Source organism: Mesocricetus auratus, unplaced genomic scaffold, assembly GCF_017639785.1.
Source record: "Mesocricetus auratus isolate SY011 unplaced genomic scaffold, BCM_Maur_2.0 Super-Scaffold_100015, whole genome shotgun sequence".
NCBI lineage: Eukaryota > Metazoa > Chordata > Mammalia > Rodentia > Cricetidae > Mesocricetus > Mesocricetus auratus.
The window spans coordinates 35,030,514-35,057,785 of NW_024429198.1; the positions used below are offsets into that span (position 1 = coordinate 35,030,514).

A 27,272-nucleotide genomic window follows, 5' to 3' on the forward strand; every position below is an offset into this window, starting at 1 on the left:
CGAGCCCTGCTACCTAGACCTCTCTTGCGAGCTCCTGCTGTCCAGGTTTCTGAAGCAGAAAAAGTTCAGAGAACAGCAGTGAGGAGCATAGGGCGATGACGAGCAAAGCCCCGCCCCGCTGCTCGCAGGGCTGCCCTGCCCCTGGGTCCCCGCGCGTCCTCCGCCCTCCCAGCGGCGCGCGTTTACCTGCTTGCAGACAGAGAGAGGCGGGGCGGGAGCGGGGTGCGCGCCCGTCCCCAGAGCAGCTGCTGTCAGTCACCGCCGCTGAGCGCCAGTGAGGACGAGCCTCTGGCCCAGGCGGCCCGCGCCTGGAGACCCCGAAACGCCGTGCCCGCGGCCCAGCGACCCCGAGACCAGCGTCAGGGCCCTCCTGCCGGCTCCCGGGTACCCATTGGCCTCCAAGCCGCCGGCAGCACTGGTAAGTGATCATTATCAGGGACGCGCGGGGCGGCCCTGAAGCCTTTGTCTCGGCGCCCGTAAGAGCGGGAGACCCCAGCACCGAGCCTGGCTCGCAGAGAGAGGATGGAACGGGCGCTCGGTACCGGCGCCAGGACTCTGGTCCCTCCCCAGGCCAGGAGCGCCCGGGACGCGCCTCTGACCAGAGGAGCAGGTGGCCCCGCAGGTGGCAGCTAGGCGACCTCTCGGACCGAAACCACATCGGCAGCCCGGATCTTTCTTGGGAATTGGTGGATGCGGGTGTAGACTCAGGTCCACAGAGGTGGGGACTAGAAGCCTGAAGGATATCCGGGAGTGGTCTCTAGCCAGGCCTGGGGACCCCGGGGTCGCTGAAACTCGAGGGGCCTAAAAAAAGGTGAGGGGAGGAGTTTAGGGGTGGGAGGTGACCTCGGTCTAGAGAGGCAGCCCTAGGCGTGCGAAGAGGGGTCCTGATGGGCATCCCCAGGGGCCACCGAAGCCTGCTGTGCCTGCTAACCACACACACACCTGCTACCCCTCCTGCGATCCCTGCCCTTCCCTTCCCCACAAGGAGAAGCAGTTCCTCTTTGAGCAGAGGGCGGCGACAGGCACTTGTCCAGGCTTCCGCCTTCTCGGGGCCTGTCTCAGGCTCCTAGGCCCTTTCGGCGCCGCACGCAGACCCCCCACCCACCCTGCCCACCTGCTGGTGCTGGCACTGTGTCCAGCCTGGCCCCGCCTTGTCTTCCCGCCCTAACTTGATTTCTTGGTCCTGCTGAAGCGCCGGGTCCCAGTAGCCCCCGGGAGACAGTCCTTGTGTTCATGTTGTGCTTTGGTGTGTTGTAAACTCCTCTGGGTTTTAGGGGATGTGCGTATCCTGCTTGAGATTTTGAGGTGTTTCTCTAGCCCCCTCCCTGGTTTGGGAGGTGGAGCAAGGCTTGGACAAGGGTTTGTGGTTCTCCGAGGAATCAATTCTGACTCCTTGAAGCTTGCCAGCAGGGCAGCTGCTGAGCCACACAGCACATGAGCGTGGATCTGTGCAGTTGATGACAGTCTTGGAGCCGGGTGTGAGAGCCTTTAGAGTAGGAGGCATCAGATACCAGGCAGGCATCGCCTCTGCCTGCGCGGGACACAGGGCACGCAATTAGAACGACTTCTTTAGAAGAAGGAAACCTTGGGGAGCTCTCATTGAAGACCCCTGGCTTTGGGGAGTTTGTCTAGATGAGCTCAAAGGACCACTCACTCACTACCCATGGATCTCCCAAAAGAACTTACCCTGCCGCCACCACCTTTGGGATGGGCACCTGTGTTAGAGGATGGAATCCTGGAAGAGGCGATCCCAGACCTGAGATAGGGATAACCACGGAGCAGGTGCGCGCGCGCGCGCACACACACACACACACACACACACACACACACACACACACACACGTATAGACATTCCCAGATTCTTGGTGGGATATACCTGAGAGAAAATACAGTTTAAAATAATCATGAATGTGAGATGCAACGCCCAAGAGTTTAATTTTTCTGAAATGCCTACTTTTATCAACTTGAGATTTAAAAAAAAAACTAATGTGTTCAAATCCACTTTTAATGCCTGTCTAGATATGGAGTGTTGGTTCTTGGTGGAAATGGTGTGTGTGATTTAAAAAAAAGATGTGTGAACACAGAAAAAGAACATAGCCCCATCTTTCAAGGATGTTCCAATTTAGCCTGGATTTTGGAGTGCCAAAGCTTATTTTGTTTGATTCCTGGTTTCCTCTTTAGACTCCTTATGCTTTTAATGTTTAGATTATATTATTTACGTGTATATGTGGGTGAGCAAGTGTGAAGGTCAGAGGATAAGTTGCAAGGGGTCAGCTTTCACCTTCCACCATGTGGGTTCCGGGATCAAGCTCAGGTTGTCAGCCCTGATGACAAGTGCTTTCGCCCACTGAGTCATCTCACCAGCCCCTCTCCAGGTTCTTCCCAATGTCAGCAGTCTCCCCTGCCTTCCCAATAGCAGGTGGCATTGACTGACCACTCACCGGGCACCAGGCTTGCTACTGAAAACTGTTAACTACTGCCTTTAAGTTTTAACTGCGGTGGGAGAGTTTCATTCCCCCATCATTCCCCTATTAGTTGTCTCTCAGGGCACAGAGAGAGGAAGCAAGGTGCTTCTGCAAGATTAGCACCTGACCCCATTAGGCTCCCCGTGGCCACTGGAAGTTGTCCCCTTCCTTTCTTCTTAAATGTCCACCACTAGGGGCTGGAGAGATGGCTCAGTGGTTAAAGATGCTCTTCTGCCCTTGTAGAGGGCCCTAGTTAAGTTCCCAGCACCCACATCAGTTGGCTCATCGCTGCTTGTAACCCCAGCTCCCTGGAATCCGACAAAGTCTTCTGGACTCTGAAGGTACCAGCTTTTACAACATGCACATACCCCCACCCAGGTATACGTATGACCTAAAATAAAATTCTAAGACCACTACTCCCACCCAGATATACGTATGACCTAAAATAAAATTCTAAGACCACTACTAGCGAGTGGCCTTGCCCATTAAAGAAAGCATCCAGTTTCCATCCCCCAGGTGGCCTGACCATAGGCACACCCATCTTAGTTGGTACTCCTTCCTCAGCTTCCTTTGCTGTTGATAAAGAAGAAAAGCAAGTGTCCCTGTGACCCAGCACCTCATTAATAAGCTGCCACTTGCAAAGACAGGTTCTTACCAGTACCCCAGAGCACACTAAAGGAACCTGGGAGGTCCTATGCTGTAAGGAAGAGGTAACACATCAGAAGTCCCTGTGGCAGCCAAGCAGAACGAAGAACTGCTTGAACATTCTTCCAGGAAGGCTTTAACTCTCTGTTGAAATCCGTGGTGGGCAGCCTTTAGCCAAGAAACAAAGTCTGTAGGAGATGCTTGTTAGTGATTCTGAAGCTACCAGGAGTCTCCACTCAGGAGATGTAAAGATTAAAGATGTGGCACTGGGACTCCGAAAGGCCTTTTGTTCTGAGCTTTGTGAGCTCTAGGGGGAGGAGAGAAAGGGCGGAGAGGGGGGGGGGTAGTTGGGATGTAGGTCAGTTGGTGCAGCACTTGCTTAGCTTAGCCTGCCGAAGGTCCTGGGTTCGATCTCCAGCATCACATGAAATCTGGCAGCATGGTACATGCCTGTCACCCTCTACCTGGGAGATGAATGCAGGAAGATAAAAAATTCAAGGTCAGCCTCTGCCACATAGAGTTTCAAGCCAGCTCAAAAAAATAAAATAAAATAAAAATAAATAAACAATGTGAGAAGAATGGAATCAGCTCAGTCTCTGGAACATAAGGAGTTAAAATGTGTGACTGAACACTTTCTAAGAGATGAACCTGAAATGGATTAATAAATAAGATATGAAAAGAATTTCAACCCGTAGCTAATCGGTGAAAAAAAATGAAAGCAATGATAACGTGGAGTTTCACATTCCTTATGCCAGTGAGAATCCTCAAACCCTGACCGTGCCAAGGACAAAGAGGTGGGGGAAGGAGAGCTCACTTTATTGAGTGGGGGTACTAGCAAGAAATAAAAATTTTACCTGAAGGATAGACATCAATAGTATCCCTAACGCTGTCTCCAAACCCAACCCTAACCCAACCTTCAAGGAAACTTCTGGGATAATGCATAAGGCCATGGATGGTCACTGAAACAATCTGCTAAGATTCTGTTTGGGGATAATAGAAGCCTTATTGCAACTACAAGATAGCATATACTGAGTGGGGGGTGGGGTACGTGGGTGTGATTACAGCACTCAGGAGGATGGTGAGTGTGTGACCAACCTGGGCTATACAGTGAGATCCTATCAAGAAAAGGGGGAGGAGAGGGAGGGAGGGAGGGAGGGAGAGAGGGAAGGAGGGAAGGGAAATGAGGTAGAAAAGGAAGGAGAGAAGGAAAAAGAAGAAAAATAATAACACAGAGTTCACTCACACATGTGCTCATCACCTAGTCTCCCCAATAACATCTTCCAAACTACAACACAGCATTGTAACCAGAAATTTAACCGTTATACCAACCATTAACCATGCTCAGATTATACACTTCACCAATATCCCTGCTGAAATCCCTCTGCCTGTCTCTGTTTGTGCATCTAGGTGTGTCCGCAAGCTTTCTCTCTCTCTCTCTCTCTCTCTCTCTCTCTCTCTCTCTCTCTCTCTCTCTCTCTCTCTCTCTCTCTCTCTCTCTCTGTGTGTGTGTGTGTGTGTGTGTGTGTGTGTGTGTGTGTGTGTGTGTGTGTGCCTGCGCACTTTGTGTCTGTGTCTGATATCACCAAGTAGAATTGCCGGACAGCTAATACAATCAAGGATGAGCCACATTGCTGTCTTAGCATGCCTCATGCTACCCTTCATAGCTGTAGCGAACCTCCTCCTTTCCCCTCCCTGAATGCAGGCCACCAGCATTCTGTCCCTTGGTCTCTCTGGTGCTGCCATCTCCTGACAAACACATCAGATGTGGCACCTCCCCTCGGTTCGGGTTCGAGTTCTGCCGTCACACAGGATGCTGAGCACATATGCTGCGGTTTATTCTGTGCAGTTGCCGTGGCCTTGCATGGTGTAGAAGCTCCACTGTTTGCTCTCCCAGCCTCCTGGAAAGAGTGCTGGGGGGCCCTGTCAGAATGGAGCTGTTGTACACAAAGCTGCTATGAACATCCACCATCACTTGTGTGAACACGGTTCTCATGTCTCTGGGACAGACTCCCAAGAGTTCGGTTGCTGAAGCTCACGGTAGCACCTGTTTAGTTTTATAAGGAACTGGCCCCTGATTCCCAGAGTGCTGCAACCCTCCACCTTCCCCTCGAGCTGCCTGAGAGGCCCAATGGCACATGCTTTCAGGACTGTCTCTGGTTTTGGTTTTGGTTTGCTGTTCTGACATAGGCATGGGGACAGTTCATGGTGGTTTTGATGGTGTGAAAGATCGCCTGTACTCATTTGCCACCCACAAGTCCTCCCCAGAGAAAAAGCTACTTGTTTCTTTCACTTTTGAATTGTATCAGTTGTTTTTATCAGTATTTACTTTTGTTCACTCTTCTACTCTCTAGACCCCTGTCTTCTGGCTCCTTCCTGACAGCCTAGCCTGTGTTTTCATCTTCTCCATGGGATTGTTCAGAGAAAAAGTTGGTTTTTAATTCATTATTTTGGTGCATTTCAGGGTTTTCATCGTCCCTTTAATGGATTGTAGGTTTGGAGTTTTTGCTTGTTTGTTGTGGTTTTTTGTTTGTTTGTTTTCTTGTATTTGTTTGTTTGGTTTTTGTTGTTTTGTTTTGGTGTGAAGTCTTAATAAGTATTCGTCTAGCAGGGCATGGTATTGCATGACCTTAATCCCAGCACTTGGGACACAGAGGCAGGCAGATCTCTGTGTGTTCAAGGACAGCTGGTCTACAGAGTGAATTCCAGGAAAGCCAGAGCTACATAGTAAGACCCTATCTCCAAAAAACAAACAAAAGGAAAAAAGAAAAAGGAAGAAAACCCAAGCATTCTCCACCTAAAGTCCTGAAGAGTCCTGCTGTTTTGTTTTTCTTTTCTGTTTCCTGACCGCTTTAATTTTCCATTTTACAATTCAGCCTGCGGTCCATTTTTAGTAACTTTTGTGTTAAGTATGAAGTTTAGACTGGGGCTTTTTGTTATAATACTTTTGGGGTTTGATGAAAGACTATTGGAAATAGTTCGTGGAATTGCTTTGGCCACTGTCAAAAATCATTTCCACATGTTTTTTTGTTGCTGTTTGTTTTTGTTTGTTTGCTTGCTTGCTTGGGTTTTTTGTTTGTGTTTGAAGGTTTAGCTCTCGACTCTGCTCTGTGTGGCTGCACCTCCACCAGCACCAGGACGAAGTCTCCATCGCTGACTCGGTGTGTGAGTTTGAGTCTAGCAGAGACAATTCTTTCACTTCTCCTCCCTGTCTTCTTTCTCCTCCTTCTACTCGTCCTCTTTCTCCTTCTCTGCTGGCCACACCACCTCCTTTTCATCCCTTTCTCCTTCTTTATAAAGCCCTTTTTGATGGGGAGAGTGCTGAGACACTGGCTCAGCAGTGGGAAGCAACTGTTCCTTGTCTTGCAGAGGATCCAGGTTCAGTTTCCAGTGCCCACGTGAGGACTCTGATCTCTGTGGACAACACACACACACACACACACACACACACACACACACACACACGTAGAGAAAGAGACAGACATACAAGCAGAACACTCATACACACAAAATAAAATAAATACTAAAAAAAGGTAAACTCATGTTGAATATTCCAGATTCTCAGGTTCTCCAGATAAAATTTAGAATGGCTTCCTCACATTCACAAAGCTCCGGTGGCATTTCACTAGCACACACTCTGCATAAGTAGAAAAGAGTAAATAATCTCACTGTGTTGAGACTATTGTGTGAGATCTTCCCACACAAGATGATCGTACATGGCCCCTGTTTCCACAGGCTATTTATTTCTTCCATCAGATTCTTAATCTATTGGTTTTTTTCTTCAGGAAATTTAAATATTCCTTTTCCTTGTGGTTTTTATAAGTGACATCATGTTTTCAGTCTTGATCTTTATTTGATATGTAGAACTGTGGGTGATTTTCAGGTGTTAATCATGTCTTTGCTTAATGCTCTTGTTATGTGTAAGATGTTTTTATTGTTTCGCTTTCTGTGGTTTCATGGAATATTCTATTAGAATATGGTATCATCTGCAAATGTGATTTTATTCTTTCTTTGCAATCTAAGTCATTAAGTCAGGTGTGGTAGCACATGACTTAAATCCCAGCACTCAAGAAGCACAGACTTTCTGAGTTATAGGCCAACCTCTCTACATAATCAAGTTCTAGGCTAGCCAGGGCTACACCGTGAAATTTTGTCTCAAAAAAAAAAAAAAAAAAAAAAAGGAAAGGAAAAGAAACAGTGAAAGAAATTTTTTTGTTTGTTTATTTATCCTGTCTTATTGCTTTGGCTAGATGCTTTAGTACTCTGTTGAATAAGATTTGCAGGATCTTGCTTTAGTTCTGTCCTGAGACTAGAGCATTTCATTTCCTTCTGCTTCTCATAAACTGTAAAGTGTTTGCCCCTCAGCTATGCTCATCCTTCTGTCTTAAGTAGGGTAGGATTCTTGATGCTCTCATTAACACTGCACAGCAGCCCCACAAGTGTGTGAGCCACCTTCGGGAGTGCCAAGTGACAGTCATCCTCCCAAAGCTGGGAGAGATGAACCTAGATAGCTAGGATCAGCCACTTTCAGGTTGAACTCCTGTACTGACAGAGAGAACAGGAGAGACCCCCATGGGATTTGTTTCCCCCACTGCTGTCTGATCTGGAAACCTGAAGCTCAAGAAGTCAATGCACACACAAGGCCTGGGTCAGCTTACCTTCACACTCGCTCGGGCACGTACACACACACACACACACACACACACACACACACACACACACACACACACACACACACACACACACGCTGCTTACCTTCCTAGCAGGGGTGCTATTGTCATTCTCAACTCCAGCAAAGCCCTGCTCTGGTCATCTAGTCTTGTCTTCTCAAGAGGAAAGGACCAACCTGCTGGCTTGCATTTTTCTCCTAGGGTTGTCTGTAACCACCTGCATGCCTTTCGCTGAAAATTCTTATTGAATACATCATCCTTTGCCTTGTCCCTGGCACACCCTTGCACAGTCCTGGAGACCGGGTCAGGAATGTAGTCTTTGGACTTCTGAATGTCCTCACAACTCATGCTTGGACTCCTAGTTCATCCTTGACGGAGATGTGGTGGCATTGGCGGAGATGTAGTGTCCTTTCCCTGTTTCTAGGCTGCACTAAAATGGAGCTCTCAAGGTTGAGAATGTAGATCAGCTGGGAGAGTGCTTACCTTACATACACGAGGTTCTCTCCAGCACCACATGTACTGTACTGTGCTATAGGTTTGTATTCCATCACTCAGCAGAAGGATGCAGGAGGATCAGGAGTTCAAGGTCATACTCTGCTACATGGCAACTTCAAGGCCAGCCTGGGATACATGAAACACTGTGCCCCAAAAGGAAGCCGCAACTGTGACTATCTACCACTTGCACACCTTTTTGTTATAAAGGACACAAGCACTCCATTCTGTGCTTACATTCTGGAATAGCCAACAGCTACCTCAACAGAGTCCTAGTGTCTGGTGCATAAGCAAGTGGGTTTTGCCACCAGTTGATCTTATCCTACAGCAGATGGCCAGCAAAGCCTGCACTGTGCAGAAACCAGGTATCTAAACCTGCTTCCTGCCTCCAGAAACCAGATGAAGGGTTAGGGTGTGGTTTGTTCAGTGTTGCCTTAAAAGACCAGGCAAATAAAAGGAAGCCAGTAGCGTAAGAAACAAAAATGATCCCCACATGTTTTAGGAGTTAGACTTCCTTTTTTGTTGTTGTCACTTGAAGTTTTTGTGGTGGTGACAGTGGGAGAGAGAGAGAGACAGAGACAGAGAGAGACAGAGAGACAGAGAGAGAGAGAAAGAGAGACAGAGAGAGAGAGACAGAGAGAGAAAGACTGTGTGTGTGTGTGTGTGTGTGTGTGTGTGTGTGTGTGTGTGTGTGTGTGTTTGAGATTGGCTCTCATGTAGCCTAGGCTGACCTCAAACCCATTATGAAAGCCAGAATGGCCTTGACCTCCTGATTCTCCTACCTCCAACTCTCAAATGCTGGAATTACCACCATGCTTCTCTTGTGTGCACATTTGCATTTGTGTGTGTGTCTGTATGTGTGCATGTGTGTGGTGGGCAGGGACAGCATATAGGGGATGTGCATTCGTGTGGGAGAGGGGAAAGGTTTAGAGGGTGTGCATTCATACATGTATTTGTGGGGGGTATGTAGGGGTGCATATTTTCAGAGGCAGACAGCGTGTGTTGGCTGTTTTTAGTCCTTATTCTGGTTCTTTCAGTTGTCTGTCTGGTGACATATAGCCTTGGAGTATCCTGAAGTGTGGTGTGGACACTAGCCAAAGTTGTTGCCCTAGAAATAGCAAGAATACACACCGTATTCAGAAACAGTCATGGTGCATACACTATACCATATGTCACTGTACATTGCCATGTTTGATAAGGGAGATGATGCTCTTAATCACATTATTATCTTCGTGTGTCCAGACCTATTGCTACTGAGAAAAAGATTTAAAGCAGATGGTAAAAGCCAGCACTGTTTGCTTCCAGACTGCTTGTTGGGAATCACTATAGAAGGGGAGGGAGAACACAGAAATGCAGAAATCAGTGTAGGCCTGATAGCAAATAATTGGATTAGATGGATAGATAGATGATAGATACATAGATACAAAGATGGAAGGAAGGATGGCTAGATAATAGAAAAACGCATAGGAAAGTAGGTAGAAAGAAAGAAGGATGAGAAAAAGAAAGAAGATAGAATAGATTGATGACAGGGAGATGGATAAGAGATAGATACATGCATAGCAGAACAGAGAGATGGTTAAGTAGCTAGAAATATATGACCGATAGGTAATATAAAGAGAATGATAGATAATAGATAGATAGATAGATAGATAGATGATCTCTCTCTCCTCTCTCCCTGTCTCTCTGTCTCTCTGTCTCTCTCTGTCTCTCTCTCTCTCTCTCTCTCTCACACACACACACACACACACACACACACACACACACACACACACACATACACACGGATATCTCCTTAAGCCCCAGTCTCCAGGACCTAATGGGATGGTCCTCCCCACACAGGTAGAGCCTGCAAGATTTAACCTGCACTCCACATCCAGAGGTTGACATCTGACTTCTTTCTATTGAGCTAACTTGAGTATTGGATATCTAGATGGGGAGAGGGGGCCCTGAAGCGTGAAGGTCTGTCTACCCAGCCTCCTCTGGGAAGTTTCTTTCCAGGCACTGCCTCTGGCGTTGTCTGCACACTGCCGCTTTGAGGTACTCAGTGATTACACCACTTCCTAACACAGAGCTCCTGTACTCACGTGGGATTACCTCCAGATAAACCCGAAGAACACTGAAAATCCCTGAAGCTGTAGCTTGTCGAATGTACCAGGCCTCCAGCACAACCAGGCCTGCCCTCATTCTATAATAAGGTGGCAGATAGCTCATAGAACTTACTTAAATTCTGCGGGAGAGTGAAAAACAGACCGGCTGTGCAGGCGTGAGTTTCCGCCATTCCGTGGTCAAACTAACTGTACAGGGACTCATCAGGAGGGATAGCTTCCTGTACAGAGACAGAGAGAGGATCAGGGGACAATTAGCCTTAGACCCGCAGTGTCGGTAGGCTTCATGAAAGAATGAAAGACAGCACGCAGCTGAGGTCTCTGCAGGGTGGCAGCTGCAGGCCGCACCTTGCCGCACATCACAGCCTGCCTCCTTGTGAAAGTGATCACATGTCTCCCTGGTGTCTCTGGTCACAGCTGCACCAGATGATCTGTGGACTGACCTAGTTTTGGATGCTTCTGCTTTAGCGAAGTCTGGCCGGAGTCTCAAGGGAGTGTGCTCCCTACACTAGGAGGGGGAAAGTAATTCATTCACAGAGGCTTCCTTCCCCCACAGCTGTGAGTGAATTAGCATATGTCCACTGAGACACTGGGACTGGGGCTTTGCTGAGTGCAGACATTTTAAATCACAATGGATCCTTTTCCGAAGGCACCGGCCCTCTATGGAGAAGGGGATCTCCTTGCAGTCCTGTACTTAGGGGTCAGAGCCTAACCCTGACAGTGGCCACCAGTTAGCACATCTGAGATGCCAGCCTCCTGCTCCTTTCCTCCTCCTCCTCCTCCTCCTCCTCCTCCTCCTCCTCCTCCTCCTCCTCCTCCTCCTCCTCTTCCTCATCTTCCTCCTCCTCCTTCTCCTCCACTTAACTGGGTTCTGGCTTTTAAGGCTGTCAGCCCAATGTGAGGGAAGGCAGGTTTGTGTGCCTTGGAGACACCTGGAACATGTCTCCTTTGTACTGGCACCTCTGCAACAAGTCTTGTTTCCTGGGGCGGGGAGGAAGGACCATCCCCTAGGAAGAGGGTGTACATTGAGGTGCACCCCCTTCAACAAAGGTCCCTGCATCAGCTGGGACTCCAACCCTCAGCTCCTGCTCTCTCCCCTGCTGTGTAAGTTTGCAAGGATCACAGCTGCCCCTGCTGTCCCTAGTCCTTATGGCACTTGCCCCTGATCCTCAAAGTACCCAGACCTTAGTTGTCACAGTACCAAACCCCAGGTCCTCACAGTACCCAAACTCTGGTCTTCACACTCAACCCCTCTTGCCTACACATTGTATAGGTCTAATGCCATGCCACAACCCAAGGAATAGTCTAAGGCCCACAAAACAAGGATATCCCCCCCTCTGTCTCTGTCTCTCAGTCTTTCTGTGTGTGTGCGTGTGTGTGCGAGTGTGTGTGTGTGACTATGTATGGGTGCATGTGTATGAGTGTGTATATGTGTTTGTACATGTGTGTATTGTGACTGTGTATATATGTGTGTATTGTGACTGTGCATATGTGTGTATGTATGTGTGAGTGTGTATGTGTGTGAGGGCGTGTATGTGTGTGTGTATGTGTTAGAACTCCCCCCATCTATCTGCTTTCACTGCTGTCTCTGTCACTGATCACTTGGTGGACACTGTACCATTGAGTGCTGTTGTCTCTCACCTTGTACTTGGCCTCCAGCCTCATGATTCCAGTGTGAGCACTGACACCATGCAGACAGCTTTGCTGACACCTCCTCAGGAAATGCTATGTTTCTAAAGATACCCTGTCCCTCAGCATTCTCCACAAGTTCACACCTATCCCTACAGAAGTCGGAGCACTGTGTAGGCACTGGGAACTGAGCCTCCCAAACCCAGTAGTCCCCATGCACTGGGAAGAAAATCGGACCACACTCAGAGAGGCCAGTGGCTACCAGGGATGAGGATAGGCAGAATTCCGGCCTCTCTCTCTAGACCATTTCCTCCTGGTCTGTCACATACCCTTTTAAGTGAATTCTGTTGTCTTCAGAACACAGATACCTATACACACATGCACATGCATGCACACACACATACACACATACATGCACATACACACACACACACACCACACACACACACACACACACACACACACACACGAACCTCACTTGGATCCTATGACTGGGATCAAAGGGCACGTACAGATTTTGTAATTTGGAGAAACACATGACCACAGTTTACGAAAGTCACAGGACTGACAGTCGTTCACCCTACCAAGATGCTTGCACTTATCAGACTATTTCCATTGCTATGAAAGGCATTTCTTCATCATCGTGATTTCCTTAGAGCAATAAGATCATAAAACTTCAGCCGCTTGACATTCAGTTCAGCCTTCTAAAGTATCTCCACATTTTTAAGCCTAAAGACATTATTTAAGCCTCACATGGCACACAGAAAACACTCAAGAAGCTTAGATTGATGGCACCAGACACACATGTGATACACAAGCATACATGTATACAAACATTCATACACATAAAATCAATTTTTTAGAAACAAAATGTTTCCTTTGTTGACATCTTACAGTGATTTTTCATGTGAAGGAAAGCGGGCTGTGAGTTGGCGTGAAATGCAGGAGAAGCAGCCCCTCAATTTGTCCTTTCCTTAGTCAGTCCAAGGCTCGAACCCATCCAGCCTCCTCTTTTTGTAACACCAAGTCGTCTGGTCTACTGTGAACCTCCAGAAAAACTCCGAAGGCAGCACACTGCTCAGGAGTCAGGCGCGGGGCCCAGCTGGGCTGCACAACCCTTCTGCTCAGCTTTGCCTGTGATGAGTGACATGTGGGCTTCAGTCACTCAGTGTCACCAAACTTCACACGTTCCATGCCTAAAAAGTAGATTGCTTAAGAAAGTGCCTTTCTGGGAGTTCAGCCAGCCCAGAACATAGTAAGTGAGGTCAAGGTGAGGTCTACCCAGAGTTCTCTGCTTCATATCTTACTGCCCTTTTCTTTCCTTTAAATGCCACTGTCACTTGCTGCACTTTTGTGTATGCATGATGTATGCATGATGTATGCATGTTTATGCATGCATGTATGCATAGGTGTTTGTGTGTGTACTTGTGCAGAGGCCCAGAGCCCATCATGGAGTATCTTCCCCAATATCTGCCCCCCTCATGTTTGGAGACACAGTCTCTCATGGAGCACAAAGCTCACTGGTTCAGCTAGCCAGCCCTGGGACTGTAGGTGCACAGCGCCACTCCTGGCTGTCTAAGTGAGTGTTCGGACTCCAAGCCCAGCCCCTCATGCTTGTGCAGTCAGCCTCTGCCCGCGGAGCCGTCTCCCTAGTCCAGTACAGCATTCTGCCACATTTTAGGAAGAAAGGCTCGCAAGTATGTTTCATGCCTTTGTGACTGACTCTCAGGAGAACAGGCTAAGCCATTTCTCCTCCAAGGTCACTATGGGGTTTGATGGCTTCTTATTGCATTCTTTTCCCTGATTATGATCTGAAAGCCTCTGGAAACTTCCAGGGAGTTCTGGAGGAAAGTGGCTCAGTAAAATGCCACGTGCACATGTAAAGACATAGCACCCATTAATAGATGGGCTCCAGGCCAGGTCTCCGTTGAGACTCTGGTGACGCCGTGGTGTGGCATTCCTTCCTCTGATTAGGATCAGGAGATTTAGATAAACAACTGTGGGATGCAGTTGTCTTGTTTCAGAAAAGACAAGTTTACGTTCATCAGGGCTCAGGCTATAGCCCTGTTGAGGTCACCTGTAAGCTGTGACCAGTGCATGGGCCAGCATATTGATGGCCATGAGTGCTGATGCCGAGGAGGCTAGGCTAGAGGAGGGCTGAGGACAGACAAACAGAGTTGTATCGGTTGTCACCGGTTCACCGTGCCTAGGGTGTGCGTGGCTCCTGTAATTACCCTTCTGTGTGCCTCAGTCATGTTGGACAAATGCCCATAGTCATAGCAATGATGTGACTACCCACCATTTGGAGAGCGAGATGCCTGAAGATAAAGTTGGGACTGTCATGGAAGGGAAAGACCAAGCCAGTGCCCAGTGTCCCTGTGCCTGCAAACATTACCAGCATTCCAAGGCACCACCAGGAGAAGCAGGCACGGAGTCCCCAAAGCAAGTCAGGGAAGGTGGGACCAGAGGGCACTGCCCTGGCGTGTCTGTTCCTAGAGCCTCGGGCGCTTCCTCTCCAGCCCCTTCCCAACCCCAGGTGGGGCAGTTGTGCCTCACATGCCTGGGATGCAAAGCATACCTGTCACCCAGTCTCACGGAAGCTGGCAGGGTGGGACAGCTCTTGCTCATGACCAATTCAGACAAAAATGACTTAGGAACCACTAGAGATGGCATGGGCCAAAGAGGAAGGGAGCATAGAAGCAGACACCCTAGTGAGGTGCCCTTCCCAGTACAGATAAGCAGGCCCCCAGGGGTGCTGTCCCAGTTCATCTGGTCTCACAGACCTAGCAGCTTCCTGGAGACCCTGTTATTTTCTCCTGGAGAGCTCCATATCTTCCCACAAAAACTACCGAAGCTGGAACATCCTAACCACAGACTTGAGGGTAGACAGGTACAGAAATCTCAAGCTGGAGTCTGTGGAGGCGGCTCATGGAATAAAGTGCTTGCCATACAGTAATGAAGTCCTGAGTTCCATCTGCAGAACTCACAGGTATGATGGTGTGCATGCACGTGTAATCCCAGCGCTGGATCCCTAGGGCTCACTGAAGAGTCAGACTACCCTAATCAGTGAGCTGCAGATCCTAGAGAGACCCAGGCTCTAAAAACAAGCTGGATTGTGCCTGAGGAATGATGTCTGAAGCCCACCTCTGACCTACATGCAGATACATGAACATGCACACACACTTGCACATTTACACACACACACAGCCATTGAGCTGACCCAGCCTGAGCAGGAGGGACCTGCTGTGTGGTCTCTAGTGAGCTACTGCACATGGAGGATGTCCGGAGGGCAAGCCTGCAGCCTCAGGACCAGAAGTCTGCGGATTCACTATGGTGGTAGTTAACTGGCATCAGCTGATGCTCTTAAGTGGGAGACTCGAGGAATGTAATGAAAGCAGATTTTCAACAACTTCCACTTTTCTAAGTGGAACTTTCCTCTGAAATGAACTTCGATGACCTTCAGACATCGTTCTGTGCTGTAGATGTTCTTAAACCTAACAGGTCTCAAAGACAGACTAGCGATGCAGGTGTTAATATCCTGACACTCCAAAGCAGAAATGCTTGCATCTAGAACCTGGAAGAGAAGTCATCACTGAGACATAACTCTCTGGTGGGAGGGTGTCGGCCAAGGCTGTGAGGGAGCCACATAGGAAGCACCTTGGATCCATGTGCCTCACCCACTGCACAGCCTGTATCCGAGAATGTGCGGAGGGTGTCGGGATTGATGACACACAGACCAGTCAATAATGTAAAGAAAACTTTAAGCAGGCCCCAAAAAGGCTCAAAAAAACTTCCCAAGAAAGGCTTCCCTCCAGAAAAGCTTCTGCTCCCTGTCTTACCCCTGGCTGGTTCTGCCCTGACACCAGAGACCGTGTTGGGTGGGTCAGAAGAGGCGGTTAGTCTTTGGAAAAGGTGGAGGTCAGGGTGTTCCCGTGGGCAAGCCCTTTTCAGGAACTTATTGCCCCGGGCATTGTATTGGTTTTAGTAAACATGTTTTTAGTAAACATTGTCTTACAGCTACCTGGTCCCAGGCTGATGGGGAAGTGGGTCTCTGGCCAAGGTCTGTTGTCCCCACATCCATGTGCATGCAGATGGGGGGGGCAGAGGAGAGGAGACACTAAGCCTGCCCATGCACAGGATGGTGAGGCAGAGCTAGAACCAACCAGAGAGACAGAGATATGACCTGCCCTGGCTGCTGCTACCCAGTGGGAAGCAGTCTCCAGTCCAAAAAGATGGAGACAGGGCCACCAAAGAAGACTTAGGGAGAGAAGAGCCAAGTGTCCCCAACACAGTAGGACTCAGCTCCCTCTCTAGGGAGACTAAATAAAGGGAAGTGCTGGGACAGGAACACAGAGCTACTTAGTCCTTAATGGATGCATGTTTCTGACCCTGACACAACTTGAGGTGGTGTGTGTGTGTGTGTATCTGTGTATGTCCATGTATGTATGAACATAGTATATGTGTGACTATACATTTCTGTGTATGTTTTTTGTATCTGTATATGTGAGTGTGTATATCTGTGTGTGTGTCTGTGTATGTGCATGTATGTATGAATGTGCATCTATGTATAAATGTGTCTGAGTGTGTGGCTCTATATTTGTGTTTGTTTGTGTATATCTCTGTGTGGCCTGAATACAGTGGTGTTAACTATCATTCAAGTGATATTGTTAGCTATTTTCTGTGTTCTAAGCACAGGGTGTTACAAGAATGTGGATGATGGAGAGTGATTTCATAAGTGCTGACAAAGAATGTGAAGAAGAGGAAGGGATGGGACAGAGGGAAAGAAAGAGGCAAAGACAGAGTGAGACAGACTCAGAGAGGTTGGGGACGCTGAGGAATAAGCCTGGTCACGCAGCATTTGTTCCCTCTGACAACTTTTATTTTATGTGTGTCCCCTGCTCTATTAGGTTTCTTCCCTGTTTTTCTTTTCAAGTCAAGGAAACAGAGCCACTTGCACCCTCCATGTATGGCTATCTGTATCCACATTCTGGGTGGGGCTTATTTTATCTGCAGGAGGACAGGCATGCAAAGGGAGGTATCGGCTGAGAGGCTGCCCCGATTAGTCCAGGCACAATGTCAGTCCATGGCCCTGGGGGTTCTGGAGGGGAGATAGGAATTTCCAGGGCATGGACCTGCTTAGCCTGATCACACAGGGGAGGGAGATTTCTTGCTGCACACTCTGGGAGGAAGTCCCGCATCCATCCTTCCTGCAAAGGGACATGATGCCACCTTCTGAAATGTTTCCTCTCCCCATGTATTTCCTTTAGCCAGGTCTACCTAATTCTGGGGCATTAGCCTCTCTTTCCAACTAGACTCTGCCCAGGATTTCCTCCAATGAAGCCTTCTGACCCATGTTCCTTCAGTGGAATTCTTCTAGATCGGGTGTCTGTCACCTCCCAAATACCACAGCATCACAAGAGTGTGCCATGGTTCCACCATTGGCACTGGGCACTTTTAATCCAAAGGATCCACACATTAGCCCTCTTGTCAAGAATGGATTCCTTCCATGCCCAGCAAAACAGTCTCTAGGAGCATGCAGTCCAGGGAAACAAAGTAGAGTTAGTGGACAGTACAGATACCTACAGACACTAAATCTACAAGGCCTGACAACCACCTAGTGATAAAGTGCAGGAGATGTTGAAGACACAATTACAAGGATTTGAACAGGCAGAGAAAGGAACCCTGAAGAGGGATTTTAAGCTTTGCTAATCTTCACTCTAGGTTTCTCAGTCACAGCTAAAGAGATATGGGATGGTTTAATAAAGTCCATCTCACGTGGCGTGCCTTGTGAGAGAGCATCCTGTATATGTCATAGTCTACAGGTACAGAGAGAAGTTGTGTTTATTTGGTTACTAGTTGGGACCTAGAGCAATACTTGATGAAAGCAGAAAGCCCGTGCCTGGACTTGACCACATGCAACTGCAAGGAATGCTGGGAAATGGTCTCCACTTGGATTGCTGTGTTGGCAGATAACCACAGGTTCTTTGTCTCAAATAATAAGAAAGGGGCAAAGGACTGGGAGAAGTTCCCTTCCATGCATGCATATCTAAAGCTAATATATATTTGTTATTTGTTTATTCCGTGCTCGTGTGTGTGTGTGTGTGTGTGTGTGTGTTTGTGTGCACGTGTGCATGTGCACACATGGGACTCAGAGGGCAACTAACAGGAACTGGTTCTCTTCTTCTACAATGTGGGTCCCAGGGATGGAATTCAGATCCCCCAGCATGGTTCCCAGTGCCTTTTACTCACTGAGCTATCTCAATGGCCCCAGGATCTAGTCTTTGAAAAAGTCCACAAGAGCAGCTTTCTTGGGAAACATAACAGTGCGCACTTTTGCATCACAGACGGGAAACTCCTTTCTGTAGAGACAGACTGGAAGTGTTTGAGGCCAGAGGTCTCCATTCCAACTTCTCAGCCCGGGTTTGGCAGTGAGAGAATGTGGAAGGCAATAGAAGCAAAGACTCCAGCCAGAGAGATTTGGGGATGTCAGATGCATGAGTCATGACTTGTTGACCCTTTATCTCCAGGGATTATCTACAGGAAGAAAGGCAGATTACTCAGGAATTTAGCTTCAGTAAAATGAAATGATGTGATGAATTAGACCTGCTAACCCTCAGACCAGCTGTCCACCTCCGGTTAGACACCTTCTCGACTATGCCTCCTGCAGTGATATGCAAAACTCTCAAAAGTCACTCCAGACTTTGAGGTTGATATGACTAGAAAGATGACCACACACTTGCTCTCCTAAGTGAGACTTCCTCAGCCCTGGGGACAGAGCTGGCAGGGCTTCTGCTGCAAGATTCCCCGGTTCCAAAGGTTTACAGAAGTGCGATGGATAAAGCATATTGTGGCAAAAATAATCCCAATAGCTCCATGGAAACACCTATTTTAGGACTGCTTTCTTGAACATGAATTCAGAAAGAAAAACACATTGTGCAATCAACAGCATGTCATTTTTTAAAGAGCTAAAAACACGTGAAATCTGTGAAATAATACAGCTGCTGATGTCCAGCAATGCACAGGACACCTATGTCCTACAGCATACACAAGTGTGCTCTACAGAGTCTTATCAGATCCTGACACGCAATGAGCACTGTACAATGCGTCTGAGTGGCGCCTGGCCATTGTGTGTTTGATATCTGGACAGCAGCAATGCCCACTCCTTACACTGGAGCAGCTTTTGGGAGGATGGACAAGATGATGTGGATGGCCAGTGTGCTGACCTCCTGTGTAGAACTGATCCCAGTGAGGTCATCTCTTACAATAAATCTGTTCCTGCGAGGTTCTCATAAAGTCCCCATTGCCAGTATGATTGTGTTAATCCCACAAGTGTGAGGAGAAAGACCACCAACCCAAATCATGGCCAAATTAATTAAAGCAAGTAATGAATTAAAGCAAACCTTTTTGTTCATGTATACAGGCTGTCTCTCCCTAAAGGTGGGGTTCAAGAGATCAGCACTGGAAATGGGTAAGGGTTTTTATAATTCAATAGTAGGGGTCTCCCAAATAGGGGATTTGGCAGATAGCTAGGTGTGGTTACAGAAGCTGAACATAAGAATAACAAGTTGAACATAACCAACACCTGGACAGAGACATGGTTGCAAAGTGGTCATAACAAGACAGTTACAACAAAGAGTTAATAACAAGGTAGTCATAGCAAGATGGTCATAATAACCTTTTGAAACAAAGTCATTGTTCCCGTTATCTGAAAAAGGCAGTACAGAACCATTTGTAGTTAGGTTATGGGTGGGGCACAGCCCAATCCTTGAGAAACAGAGGTTTAATAAGAAACAGGAATGTGAACCTAGTTTGTCTTTACTATAAAATGGAAGCAGAGGCAGACACCCACAGCTAAACACTGAACTGAACTCCTGGAATCCAATAACGGAAAGGGAGAACTGATGAGCAAAGGGGTTAAGACAGGACTGGTTTAACCCACAGAAACAGCTGACATGAACAAGGGGCAGCTCTTGGACCCCAGACTGATGGCTGGGTGGACAGTATGGGACTGATCCAGACCCCCTGAATGTGGGTGTCAGTGATGAGGCCTAGGTGATCTATGGGGCCTTGGGTAGTATTTATCCCTGGCATACGAATGGACTTTGGCTGCCCATCCCACAATGAGGATGCTCTCTCAGCCTGGACTCGTGGGTGAGGGCCTAGACCCTGCCCTGGATGAAATGACAGACTCTGGAGATCCCCCATGGAGGGCCTCACCTTCCCTGGGGATCAGAGTGGAGATTGGGTGGGGGGCTGGGGGAACCTGGTGTATGTGGGGGGGAGGTAGAGGGAGGTAGGATTGACATGTGAAGCAAGCTTGTTTCTAACTAAATTAAAAAAAAAAGGAAAATCCAAAACTGAAAAATAGAAGATGGCTTTCAAGTCCCAAAGGGAGGCATGCTGGTTGATCAACTGCACCCATAGTTATTTCAGAAAGAGCCCTACGCACATTTGTGTAAGACTCAAAGGTCCCTTGGAAGGTAGACAATTGTTCTTCCCTTCGCTGCAGCAGTGGGGTTTGCCTCTTGCCTACTGGCATTGTGCAATGTCAGGGTTTCCCAGTGTACCAGCATTTCTGCCCTTCACCCTTCCCTTGGCCATGGCAGCTGGAAAGCCATGTCCCAGCCTCAGCAGTATGCTAGAAGCAGAAAGGATATAGTGACTCTTCAGGTTGTCACCGTCCTACCCAGGAGGCTAGGCCTGAGCACCGGAGGCAGACAGGAGCACTCTACCCCCCATCCATCCTTACCCTGACTCCAGCCTGAGCACTCCCACAGCTCCTGGGTTTTCTAGTGCAGGGAGGGAGCACAGATCACTTCAACTGCATAGGAAAGTGAGGCTCAAAGGGGTTGAGCCTCACCCAAGGACACCCACTTGGAGGCTCAATCAAGACCAGGACTCCTTTATCCTACTTGTCCTTCAGAAAAATCCAAACCCTTTGCAAAACATAGGTGGGAAAATACTCAGGAGCCTGGTACCCCAAGTCATTAATGCCTCCTACAGACTGGCCAGTGACTCCCCTCCTGCTTGCTCCTCTAGACTAGGTTCAGATATGGAGCTGTCTGGGGAGCACATAATTAGAAAGAGAAACCACAGTTGAGTCTGTGTCCTGCCATACTGGGGTGACTGACTGTCCCCAAGGGATTGTTTCAGCCTCCACTTGACACAGGAAACAATCCTAGTATAAACACTATTCAAGACTGCCCAAAGCCCTGAGACTGAAAAGCTGACCAGGGTAAAGACTGTCACAGTCTCCATGTCATCTGGGTGTCCCATTCATCCCTGTCCTCTGCATGGAAAGTCCTGAGTTATCCAAGGGCAGCCTGAGCACCCGAAAGGCTTCCTGCAGACTCTATGCCTTCACCATTTTTTTTCTCTTTCAACAATAATTACATTCATTGCTAAATTAAACCTAGAATAAGGCTGACTGCAGACACAGTTGGCTCTTCCCAGTAGCTCTGTGGTGGCAGCAACTGTTGGTTCAAATTCCCAGTCCCAGTGAGGAGCCCACAGCAGCCTAGCTAAGCAGGGCCTAAAGGCAGTCATGGGATTTAACCACGGTGTCAGTCAGCCATACCAGAAAACAAAGGGTCTGCAGGCTTCATTGTTGCCACACTCTAAGCAAGGACATGAGGCCATCAGACACCTGTAGTCACTTTATGTCACTTGACTTTATTCTACCATCTCATATGTCATGCATGGAAAGCTAGTCTAATCTAACCAGTTTTATTTATGACTGTTGTTGTTCTAAAGACGGGCTCTTACAATGTAACCCTGGTTATCCTGGAACTTACCACGTAGCCTAGGCTGGCCTCAAGCTCTTAGAAGTCTCCCTCAGCCTCCCAAGTGTGCCACCACTCCTAGCTATAATTAAGTTCATTTAAAAGTCTGGTTCGTGATTTTGTTATTTCAGTAGTGTTTGTGTCTGGCAGCTTTGGAATCTTGAAATATTGATCCCATCATCATCCCAGGTAAAAGTCTCATTGTGACAGAGCTTTGGCTTGGTGGGAAAACAGCTAAGTTGTAGGGTCTGTGCCAAAGCAGTTCTCCTTTGTCTAGAATACGTAGGTGTCTACATAGTTCCAATCTGAGACAAATCTTGGAGGCTTGCTTTTGGAAGAAGGAAGCATCGCCATTAGGTTTAGCTGACCACAGTGTGTGTGTGGGGGGGGGGTTGATAGAATGAGAAAATGGGGATAGCTGATGGACAGAGACCAAGTGTGGAGGGTCTCAAGGTGGTTTAAGATGAGGCTGACTGAGACAGTCACGTGAGCTCTCTGAACCTGGGTCCGGGCAGAACAGAGCCTGGCAGTGCTAGCGAAGGTTGCTCTGTTTAGTTCTGAACTGATCCAGGAAAGTAGATCCAGACATGTCTGTTGCACCGTTATTATGTTTTTGACGTTACTTTATTTTTTTGATTGCACAGAATTAGAGGTCAAAGTTCAGAAAGCCAGCATTGACAGTGTGCAAATTTTTGCTTGGGTCAGGCCCCAGGAAATGGAAGATTCATTCTTTCCCATTTTTCCTCTCCTTCCATTTTACGTGCCTCGAGGTCCCAAGTCTCAGACCTCCATTTCCCAATGAGAGGGTTGCTTCAGGAAAGTTTTCCAGTCTAAATCAAGAATATTGATAGACTAGACTTGGATGCCGAAGTCACCTACCAAGGCAGCCTTGCATTTTGAAGACCACATACATCAAATGTGAAAGTCACCCGATTCTTCCTAATTGCTAATCATTTCACCAGCACAGTGGCCACCTCCACTGAAGTGGCTCAACTGAACCCTTTAAAAGCCCGCTCAGAGCCACCTGGAGCTGCTAACCTCCATCTACACCAGCGGTTCTCAGACTTAATACAGTTCCCCATGGTGTGGTGACCCCAACCATAAAATTATTTTTATTGCTACTTCATGCCTGTAATTTTGCTACTGCTACGAATTGTGATGTAAACATCTGATGTGCATGATATGTGGTGTGACACCCCTCCCCCCCATGAAAGGGGTGGCCTACAGGTTGAGAACCACTGATCTGCACCTGGTCCTCAGTGGCTTCTTTTTTGTACCTGGCTGTGTGACCACCACACCTGTGGGTCCTGTGCCCCAAGGTGACTGCTGCCCTGTAGACAGAATTGTAGCATAAGTTCTCCGTGCTCTGTTGGGTTGTACAGTTGAACAGTGCCTTATTCCATAAATTCCAGAAAGTGCTCTGAGGGACCCACAGAGACCGGTGACAAAGGTGCAAGGGCAGAGACAGGACAGTCAAGGAGCCAGACAATCCCAGGCTGCTTGTGCTGGGTTTTACAGGGAGTAAAGGACTGGGGGATGCTGCACCATTCGCCAAGAGGAAGCTGCTAAACTTGAGAGTCTGCCCCGTTACCCCTCTTTCCACAGAGATCAGACAACAGCTCCCTCTAGGCTGGAACACTGGCACCCCAGCCTAGTGACTCCATCTCAGCGTTAATCCAGGCTGTGGGACCACTGAGGAGACACCGTCCCAATCTGATGGTGTCCGCATCAGCTTCTTTTCTCTTTTCCTCCTTCCTTTCTTCTTCCTCTCCCCTCCCCCATCCTCTCCCTTCCCTCCTCTCCCCTTTTGTTTTAGGGGGTTCTGAAATTTTTTTGTTTTTTGTACAATTGAGGAAGGAATTCGTATGACACATGCAAACTATATAGCTAGTTCAAACCCAGTCTGACTTTGAACTAGCTGTGTAGCTGAGGACAGTCTTGAACTGCTAATGCTCCTGCCTCCACATCCCAAGTGCTGAGATTGCATCTGTGTGCTGCCACTCATGGCTTAGTCTTCTTTAGTTGCCAAAGCGCTCCAGGTGTTGGGGAGACAGCCAGTCGGGTGCTGGGCCCCTCACCTTCATGAGAAGAGTGAGTTTTAAAGAGTGAATGCGCCTTTCACTCAGGCTGTGCTATGTAAGGCTGCATTCCTACTTCGACTCCTTTCGCCACCTGCCCTGGGTTTGACAGCAAAGCAAGCACTTGAGCGCTCATATCTTTCAATGACCCTTAACTGATTTCCTGGGAGATTCAGGTCACAGACTGCTGGGGGGGTTACTCGTGGACAGAAACGGTTTTGTTGGGGATGGGCTTGACCAAATTCTTCAGCTCTTTGCACCCTTTGAACAAGAGTATGTTTGCTACTGAGGCCAGGGCTACAGGACGAACTTGTCTTTATCTTCCCTGCAAACTCTGCATCCTTTGGAAACTGGCACAAGAAACAGCCTCACTCTGGCCTTGCCATCCGTGATCATCCCGGCTCTCCAGGGGGAAGCGTGAACAACTGTCCATCACCTTCCATCTGGAAAAATTATGCAGAGCGTTTTTCAGACATCTCAGCTGATCTCCCCGACCGGGTCTTTCCCCTTCCCCAACCCCACCCCCACCCCACGTTATACTCAAATATGATTTGGAGCTCTGGGTATGTGCATCTGTGTTTGAATAGTCAGCAGGGTTTCTTGAGTGGGCAGACATCTTTATAGATGATCACACACTCAAATGTTGGTCACAGGGCAGAGTTGACCAGTTGGTGTCATATGTTTTTTTTTCTAGACCTTTCCGTGAGATCCCAAGAACAGCATTTGTTGACAATTTTATGTGTCTCTTGAATTCTCAGCGACTGTTGTGGATCATGGGATTTTTTTCTCTGGTTAAAGAACAATGTGAAAAATGCAGAAACATTTTTCTCCAGCTCCAGCTAACACCTCCTCTTTTCTTTTAGCTCTTGAGGATACCACTGAGTCACTATGGGAAATCACGCTGGAAAGAGAGAGCTAACGGTTGAAAAGGCCAGTAAGGTAAGACCAGCTGAGGCCAGCCCTCCTGCCTGTGGCTTTAGTCCAGACAAAGATAAAGGTGCAGTTTTAACAAGAACAGCTCCTGAATGGCTGGGTGAAGGCTGGGTCCTTGCTGTTGTTATTCATCGACTCAGGAAGATTGCCTGTCGGTGGGTACATCATGGCCTGGAAAGAGGATGAAGGAGGAAAGGAATGCAATCGCACAGAAGGCGAAAAGAGAGAGGGAGAAGGGAAGGAGGAGAAGGGTGCACCTGGGAGCCATTGGGCTCACCCTAGGCTCAGATGTTCGCAGAGCAGAGATTGTAGGGGTGATGGTTTCGAGGAGGCGGGGAGGGTGACCTTGGCGGCTCACACCATACACACACCCAATAAACCCATGTGGGAGGTCTACTGGGGGGAGGTGCAGAGGTGGCCTCTGAGGGACAGCTGAAAGAAAAGAGGAAGCAGGGGCTAGAAGGGCTTGCCTTTTATGAGGGGATATAGCGCATGCGCACAGGGCGTGCCCTGCTTAGTGGCTGCAGCTGATGACCCTTTCCAGTTAGGTCCTAGAGCAGGCCAGAGTAAATGCCTGAATGCTAACAGCAGGGTCTTTACTTTCTTGAAAAGGTGCTCTTGTCTTTCAACATACCTTTTTTGCCAGTAGCAAATTCCACTCTCTCTTTAACCTCTGTGTTGAAATCATCAACATTTAGAACCTTCACAATCTGTGTTGGTGTACATACAGTGCTGAGAGCAAGGCCCCGACGTTGGGATGGGAAACTTGACCTGAGTCTCGGGGATGGGCAAAGGAGAAGCAATTGGGTTGTTTCCTCAGCCTGGTGCTAACTCAGACACCTGCCTTGTGAGTTCAGCTGTCGGAAATGTGGGTAGATCCGGGACCTTTCCCCGTGGAATCAGCAGCACCTCTCCCAGTTCCCTCCCAGGGTCTTGCTCTGCCCTGCCTGTACCTCCCTGAGTCTTCCAGCAGTCCACACGCAGACACTCAGCTGTGACGTGCAAGGCTCCTGCGTCCACCACATATCCCACACTTGTGTGACCCAGGTTTTCCCCGGAATTGGGGTTGTCCCTCTGCCTTGAGAAGTTCACACTGTCCATGACACACCAGCTGCTGGCAGCCCAGCTGTAGGCTGGTGGGGACTGGTTTTCAGTTCTGTGCCTTCCCCACGCCGTCTACAGCTTGTCACAGAACGTCTGGAAAGCACAGATAAGCAAGCAGAAGAAAAACAAAAATTAGGAACCATCCCCTTCCTCCAGCCAGGCAGAGTTAGTTGGGCACATCAACTTCCTCTCCCAGGTGGGGTCCCCTGGAGGTCTTTCCTGGAGGAGTTTGGCCAGTGCTGTCTCTGGTATTTCTGAGTCCCTCCCTACTCTAGATCGTCACACAGATTCCCAAGTGACCACAGAGTACAACTGCCTAAATTTCTGTTCATTCTTCATCCTTGAAGAATCTTTGTGAGTCCGAGGAAATATACTCTCCTAGTTACCTTTTCATTGTTCTGATAAAGCATGAGCGAGGTGACTTGCGGAAGGAAAGGGTTTATTTGGCTTACAGTTCCAGAGGGCTAAGAGTCCACCATGGTGGGCACGTGAGCAGGAACTGGATGCTAAGAGCTCACACTGAACCACAAGCACGAAGCAGAAAATGAACTAGAAGTGGTGTGGGGACCTTTAAACTCTCAAAGCCCACCTCCAGGGCCCTGCCTCCAGGGCTCCGCCCCCACGGCCCCGCCTCCAGTGCCACATCTCCAGGGCCCCGCCTCCAGGGCCCCGCCTCCAGTGCCACATCTCCAGGACCCCGCCTCCTCCAGCTGGGCCTCACCTCCTAAACCTCCCCAAACGGCACCACTAAAGGAGACCAAGTATTCAAACACCTGTGCCTTGAGGGACATTCTCATCAAAACTACCCCAAGTGTCCACTTGTCACAGTTTTCCGAGCCCTCTCCCCTGCCCTGACCACCTAAACCACAGGGGGAGAAAAACCACTCAAATTCTTTTTCATCAATCTTATGTCCATCATAAAACAATGTGCCCTACCACTTGGGACAAAATATGGTATGGCTGTCACACAGGAGCTCTTTTCAAATGTCCACTGCCTCTTTCCGTAAGCCTGAGTAGTATTTATTTAATAACAGTATATGATAAGCCATCTCTGTCTGACTCCAGCTCAAATTCCTTTTCTACATCAGGCGGGGGGGGGCAGTGGCAAAGGACTTGATGAGCTGACCCCTTTCCAGGAACAGAGTGAGAAGTTCTGTGCTTGCCCTGCTAGCACGTCACCTGGGAGTTTCAAACAGGGTTCTCTAGCTTCTCCACTACCAGCTTACATAAATGTAAATGACTAGCCAATATTGAGTTGAGTCAAGGTGCCTCATTACTATAGCACAGTTAACATGCTTACAGGTTCTGTGGCTGCCATTGCCTGTGGTGCTGGACCCTCTCAGGTTTTAGGAACTCGCTTTGGCCAAGCCGG

At 48.4% G+C, this 27,272-nt stretch overlaps 1 protein-coding gene across 3 annotated transcripts in view; it reads left to right on the top strand.

Annotated features, from left to right (window-relative positions):
• The first annotated feature begins 331 nt into the window (after nt 1–331).
• LOC101822529 (myelin basic protein) overlaps nt 332–27,272 on the top strand; it is a 109,364-nt gene continuing 82,423 nt past the window's right edge. The window contains exons 1-2 of one of the 3 annotated variants that reach the window (XM_013123837.3): nt 332–418; nt 24,727–24,802. The gene's annotated coding sequence lies outside the window, so the exon portion shown is untranslated. Of the gene's footprint in view, nt 419–24,726; nt 24,803–27,272 lie in introns of those variants that run through there. The other 2 variants (XM_013123841.3, XM_040757792.1) reach the window with 2 other exon arrangements.